Below are 8,146 nucleotides of genomic sequence, written 5' to 3'. Positions count from 1 at the left end.
TCACTTATTAACTTAATAAATATATTGCCATGATATACCAGTTTAGGCATTAAAGAATAGAAGGGGAAGTATTAATTTAAACGCTTAATAGAGGACATCACAGAAATTTTAAATAAATTTTATATTATAAAAACTTAAGATGAAAAGAGATAAAATAAGTAAGAAGGATAAATACGAAGGAATAAATACGGTTATACATATATTATAAGTACAAACCAGTATATATGTATTCATATTATTAAAATTAAATAAAAATAAATGATAGATATGTATGTATAAAACTACCCCAGTATAAGTAAATAAGTAAAAAATAATAGGTAGCAAATTAGATGACTTGATATGTATGTAAACATCTACACTTAAATAGGCAAATAAATAAATAAATAGAAGACTAGATGCAAAAATTGATAATATTACAATAAAATGGAAAATAAATAAAAATAATAAGTAGAGTGAATATATATTATATTGTTGAAAGTAATATGTATGGAAGGATAGTTTAAAGTACAGATCCAGAAGACTATAGATATAAACTAAATATATGAGGCTGGTAATAATTATAAAGCAAAGTGCATGTAAATGAGAAAATGAAAAAAAAAAATGAAAAAAATGCAAAAGGTTTATCAGTGAATAGCATAAGATACAAATTAAGGTGAGTACAAAAGACCAAATATACAATAAAAACCTTCCAAATAAACACATACAAAAAACCTATAATCTCAACAACTCACAAAAGGCTCTCATATATTGCATATTATACAATATCATTACATTATCCAGAGCTAGGTATCTACCCAAGATATATATATATACTATGCAATATACTATGCAGTATTGGAAAACTTCAAAAATCACAAAATTACAAGGCAAGTACCAAAATGAATATGTTATTTTATGTCATATTGCAATTCTCTTAAGAAAACAAAAAAAACCCACATACAAAAAACAAGAAACCAATAATACTAGACACATCCATTAATTATTATACAAATGTAGCTGTAAAAATTATAAAATTATAAAATATATAAATTGTATACTTTAGAAGTTATAGAAGACCACAGGTATATTTAGTTAAAGAAGGGAGTTAAAAAATTAAAAATAGTGGAAGTGCTAAATTCTATTTGAATCTAGAAAAGGTGAACGGTAGCCTATGAATACAAAAGAAGTTTTTTTCATTAATGTTGTTAATAATTTGCCGACCCGCTTTAATAATGAAGAAAATTTCATTAATACATAGAGAGCATTTTTTATTTTTTCCATTATACACAGGTGCTGAAGTTAGTATTTTCCAGTTTAATCTAAAATCTAAGTTCTTATTTTTAAGTTCCCAAATGTATGCACTTAGCCCTGTAGAGTACATTCTATTTTTATTCCTAAAGGTATATCTGTGATAATTCCATCTTTGTTTTATGCTATTCATAGTTGCCCCGATATACACCCTACTACTCAATTGTGTATCTACAGTGCATTGGTAAACAACCTCCTTCCTGAGGCATTGATTACCAAATACACATTTATTTTTATTTCTGCAATTACAAAGGTTAGCAGAATGAGGAAATCTAAAATTGGACAACACCCCTATACTACTATTCACATTATAAGTGTTACAATTGTTATCATCATCCAAACCCAAAATCAACGAATGAGTTAAATTCACATTATCGGCTATATTCCTATCACTAGTACTAGTATTGGTAGTAGTAGTATGATCTATTTCATTTATATTATCTCTGACAGGTATGGTGCACATATATAATATATATATATATATATATATATATATAATATATATATTATATATATATAATATATATATATACATGTATATGTAAATATATATATTGTATATGTAAATATTATATATATATATTGTATATGTAAATATATAAATATATATATAACATTGTGTGCGCACGCATGCACTTTCGTCTGCTAATGTAACAAGTGGAGTCTATTGAAAATTGTGTTAGATTATATTAGACTATGAATTATACGTTTAAACAACAGCAAATATTTTCTCAAGCGTGAAAAGGGAAGTTGTTAAGGAGAACAATTTGCTTTTCGTTTGAAATGGTTCATCATACTTATAGAAAAGGTCATGTGTTTAGAATCCTCTAATTTGATGCCATTTTATCTGTAATTATCCCCTATTTTCAAACTCAGTCATATTCGCTTTCGGAATTTACTTTTATTTTTATTTATTTATTATATATTTATTTATTTATTTATTATTATTTTTTTGTCATCATTGCATATATTCGTTGCATGTTCCTTGAACATACTGTTTGGTTTCTATTTTCCCCGTATGTTCTGAACCTGTGAAATACAAAAAAAAAATTAATTCTTTGAAAATATTGAAGATTTTCGTAACAACGATGGAGATGAATTTGTTTTATCATTTTTGAAATATTCTATACTCAGGATCCGTGAACGTAAACGAAAATCGAAAACGGAATGCATTTCTTAATATTCATCTCTTTTACTTATTTCAATCATTGGATTGCGGTCACGTTCGGTTACCGCGTGAAAGGCTCGAACAAATCGATCCAAGAAATTATTTTTAAGTTTGCTACTTATGTAATCGAACTCTTTTGTCAAACCTCTAAATTACGGGGACGTAAGCACACCAACACCTGTTGTCGAGCGATACATGGATACACACAAAGATAACCACATGTAATATACATGCATGCATATATGCAGCCATACATACATATATACATTTATATATATATATATATATTATATATATATATATATTATATATATATATATATCGGGATCGGCACCCCCTTCGGTCACGACACTGACCATGGGATTGCACCTAGACAGTTACCCTCGTAGTCACAAGTCTGGGCAAGATGGTTTATGGAAGATCAGCAGTCGCCCATGCATACCGGCCTTCCCTCTCCACGCCTCCAGTGTTATCCAAGGGAAAGGCAGCAGCCGATACAGCTTGGCACCCGTGACGTCGCAACTCATTTCTATAGCTGAGTTAACTGGAGCAACGTGAAATAAAGTGTCTTGCTCAAGAACACAACACGCAGCCCGGTCCGGGATTCGAACTCACAACCTCACGATCGTAAGCCACAGGATATCACCAACGGTGCGAGTAACATACATACGAAAGATAGATACAAGACGTGGACAGTAATTGCAGGACAAAACGAGTGAAATACATAAACAATGAGAACAAATGGAAAACAGGACAAGTTAACACTGCAAAAGGAACCTTCATCAGTTGTCGGCTGTCTGTCTACTCCTCAGAACATAAAGACAGACGAAATACCTATTTCTTTACTACCCACAACGGGCTAAACACAGAAAGGACAAACAAGGACAGACAAGCGGATGATTAAATCGATTATATCGACCTCAGTGCGTAACTGGTACTTATTTAATCGACCCTGAAAGGATGAAAGGTAAAGTCGACCACGGCGGAATTTGAACTCAGAACGTATGGGCAGACGAAATACCTATTTCTTTACTACCCACAAGGGGCTAAACACAGAAAGGACAAAACAAGGACAGACAAACCGATTAAATCGATTATATCGACCTCAGTGCGTAGATGGCACTTATTTAATCGACCCCGAAAGGATGAAAGGCAAAATCGACCACGGCGGAATTTGAACTCAGAACGTAACAGCAGACGAAACACCGCTAAGCATTTAGCCCGGCGTGCTAACGTTTCTGCCAGCTCACCGCTTTAATTCACTTATAAGATATTGGTCGGCCTGAAGCTATAGATAGTCAATAAAATGTAGATAATTATGACCTGGAGGATATTTCAGAGAACTAACACTTTTGCAAATTCAATGGGAAAATTATGAGCATATTTGATAAGATAGATTAAAATAAACTTACATGTATAAATTGAAGTGATGTGAACATTCGAGGAGGTTACCCAATTCTTCATTGTAGACAATAAATCAACATCTCAAAATAAGTTCCATCCTTTTACGCTTTTATTCTTTTCAGTCATTTGACTGCGGCCATGCTGGAGCACCGCCTTTAGTTGAACAAATCATCCCCTGGACTCATTCTTTGTAAACCCAGTACTTATTCTATCGGTTTCTTTTTGCCAAACAGCTAAGTTACTGGGTTGTAAACACACCACCATCGGTTGTCAAGCGATGGCGGGAGGACAAACACAGACACAAATATTCAAAGACCCCCCACACACACACACACACGCACACACGCACACACACACGCACACACGCACACACACACACACACACTATATATATATATATATATATATACATATGTATATATATTTATGTATATACGACGGGATTCTTTCAGTTTCCGTCTACGAAATCCACGCACAATGCTTTGGTCAACCCGAGGCTATAGTAGAAGACACTTGTCCAAAGTGCCACGCATTAGGACTGAACCTGGAACCGTGCGGTTGGTAAGCAAGCTACTTACCCGACCGTCACTCCTGCGCCTGTCTGCAAATATTTTAGAACTATTTCGAAAGCTTCCAATAGGCATATTGTATTCTATGATCTTCCAAGATGTTATTCAGCAGTTAATATTAATATATTATGTAAGCCGGCAAGTTGGCAGAATCGGTAGTACGCTGGGGGAAATGCTTAGTGGCATTTCGTCCGTCTTTGCATTTTGAGTTCAAATTCTGCTGTGGTCGATTTTGCCTTTCATCCTTTCAGGATCGATGAAAAAAATTATCAGTTGAGCACTGCTGTCAATTGCCCCTCCACTAATGTGCTGGCTCTGTGCCAATATTTCAAATCAATATTGATAAATTATGTAAGGTTGCGAGCTAAGAGAATCGTTAGCACGCCATGGCATGTCGTCTGTCTTCACATTCTGGGTCCAAATTTCACTTGCGAAGTATTAGCAGACGCTCAGGGAAGGAAAGAAAAGTAGTTTTACGTTTCGAGCAAAGCTCTTCGTCAGAAACTGGAGACGGAGGAAAGTCCAAGTGAAAAGGAAGACGGAGGAAAAACATCGGCAACGATCCAAATGTGGTTAGGGCTTCCATACACTCACAAGGCATTGGTTCTCCCAGGGATGTAGTAGAAGACACTCATCAAAGTTGCCGCACATCGAGACTGAACCTGTAATCACATGGATGCGAAGCTTGCTCCTTAACGACGCAGCCACGCATGTATACCAACTTTTAGGCCAAGCGCTTATCGCACTCAGGCTTAGTTTTATAATCACCCTCGTCATCTATTATCATTAGAGCAGCCGAGTGACATTAACTATTGGGTTGTCCGGAAAGTTCGTGCCGATTTTTAAAGGAAAGTAAAAAGTTAATAAATACTTGCCATTACATTTTTAATCAACCAAATATGAACCATTTTGTTGCACAATGCGTCTCCATCTTTCCTTTACCTTGAAAATACCCTCTTCCGAGAATTGAGGTGGTTTCATGGCAAACAATTCATCTTTTTACGTCATCCAAGGAATTAAGACTATTCTGTTGAGACCTAAATAAGTGGAAATCCGAAGAAGCAATATCTGTTGAATATGGAGGGTGGGGTAACACATCCCAGCCGAGCTGCAGTAATTTTTGTCTGGTTCCCAAAGCATCAAGTGGCGAAAATGAACTTTCTTATCTTCCATTTTAAAGGGTTACAAAATGAACACAGGTTATAGGAACATAAATCTTTTTCCACGAAAAGATAGCTTAAACTGTGCTCTAAATAGAAATGTAGTCAAATCCTATTTTATAGACTCAACCATGTTCTAAAATAAGTCGAAAGATAAGCTACTATAAATCGGCACGAACTTTACGCACTAAATATCATGTAGTTGATACTGCTTTGACTGTTCTTTTCAGCTAAGGAGGACATAAATTTTCTTCGAAAATTTATACTGATTATTATTGCATATTCCCAAGTGATCAAAGATTTTCCCACCAGACCACACGATCATTTCTTCATTTTGGGAGACACCAAAGAAGAAATTATTTTTACCTTTGTCTCTCTGGAAAAAGGTGGGATGCAATTTAAAAGATTTGACAGCTATTTCTAGCAGGTGGAGTAAATACACTCAAGATCCCTTGACCGCTGGAAAACTGGTCAAGTTAGTTGCAGGAGTGATGAAAGTGAACAGCAATATGTATTTAGAAGCAGGTAATTATAAACTCTTCGTTCGTGAACTGATATAAGCTCTCTGTGGCTTTGTTAGGCAAATGCTATCAATATCATTATAATGATTAGAACGTATTCATGTACTCAGTGTACGATCGGCGAGATAACGTCGCTAAACAATTACGCAAGGGACAAATGACAAAACGAAAGAAAGAAAAATATATCAGTTTGAAAGAAAGAAACAAGAATCGCCTGAACAATCAGCAAGGTTTTGAGCATGCGCAAATTCAATCTTGCAAGTGTTACTTGCGATCAATAAATTACATCCCTATGTGTCCAAGTAACGTCATTTCTGTTTGTGTGCACGTGCGTATATATATATATATATATATAATATATATATATATATATATATATTAATATATATAAATATATATATATTATAAATATATCTATTATATTATATATATATTATATATATATATATAAAAAATATATATATAAAAATATATATATATAAATATATATATATTATATAATAATATATATATAATCTAAAAATTATATATATATATATATATATATATAATATATATATATATATATATATATATATATATATACATATATATATATACATCACTCACACATATATATATATCACACCACACACACATATATATATATATATATATATATAATATATATATATATATATATACAGCACACACACACATACTATATATATATAAATATATATATATATATATACCTGCACACATTCAGCAAAAGTTTAGATTCAGAAGAATATGGTATTAAGTTCTTAAGTTGAGGCACCAGAATTTAGTATAGTATTATACATACTATTTTTAAATAGGCGGCGAGCTGGCAGAATCGTTAGCGCGCCGGGCGAAACGCTGAGCGGTATTTCGTCTGCTGCTACGTTCTGAGTTCAAATTCCCCCAAGGTCAACTTTGCCTTTCATCCTTTCGGGGTCGATTAAATAAGTACCAGTTACGCACTGGGGTCGATATAATCGACTTAATCCGTTTGTCTGTCCTTGTTTGTCCTCTCTGTGTTTATCCCCTTGTGGGTAGTAAAGAAATAGGTATTATACATACTATTTCAAAGTAAGGTGATTAAAATCAAAGTAAGCAACAAGGATATCACCTGGATATCCTTGTTGCTTATGTCGATTTTAATATACCTGCATACATGTATATAAACATAGTCACACACACATACATACACAAACGCACATTCTGCCACCCCCGTGCACACATACACATATATCACCTATTTCACCTGTTTATAAAAAACATTTTAGTAATATTTCATTATTTTAAAAAAATCATTCGAATTATTCAACATAGGCAAATAGCCTATGGTTACGAAAGGGTTAAGCTTCCCTACACCAGTTTAAAAAGGATCACGCTGGCTTATTTCGTCTTAGGTTCCCTTGAATATTAGGAAAAATGGGAATGGTTTCTTTTGCAAGATCTTTGGGAGTTTTTGACTGCTGAATTCTATAGCAAAAACATGTTTGTTTGAACGAGAGGCTAGTCGATTACATCGACCTTAGAATACAGCTACAGGTACCTAACCACTTATCCGGCAACCTTTGTACCGGAGGTGGCCCGGGTTTTGGGATTTTCCGGATTTCTGGACACAGGCTAAATATATACCAAAAATATAAAATAAACAACGCAAATTAAAGAACAAAATTGCATAACATACGCAAATTATTATAGTTCTAAAGCGGGGTCTGTTTGATCCTTATTAAGCCATATAAAATTCTTAAAACTCTTAAAATATAGAATAATGTACCACGAATGATATATAGGATGAAAAATAAACAAAGAAAAGTAAAGAACATAATTTTATGTAAGGGTTACAGGTAGAAAATAATAGACTTTTGAAGCAGAGTGTGTTCGATTTTTATTAATCCACTGAAAAATATTCTGTCGAAAGAGTCCAGAAGCTGCCTACCCGCATGGTTCATGGTCTCAAAAATTTGTCTTATGAAGAAAGGCTGAGGACGCTCGACCTTTATTCTCTAGAAAAACGCCGCCGCC

This window comes from Octopus sinensis, linkage group LG7, assembly GCF_006345805.1.
Source record: "Octopus sinensis linkage group LG7, ASM634580v1, whole genome shotgun sequence".
In the NCBI taxonomy this organism is placed as follows: Eukaryota; Metazoa; Mollusca; class Cephalopoda; order Octopoda; family Octopodidae; genus Octopus; species Octopus sinensis.
The sequence above is the reverse complement of the archived record's forward strand: the minus strand, read 5'-3'. Positions refer to the sequence as shown.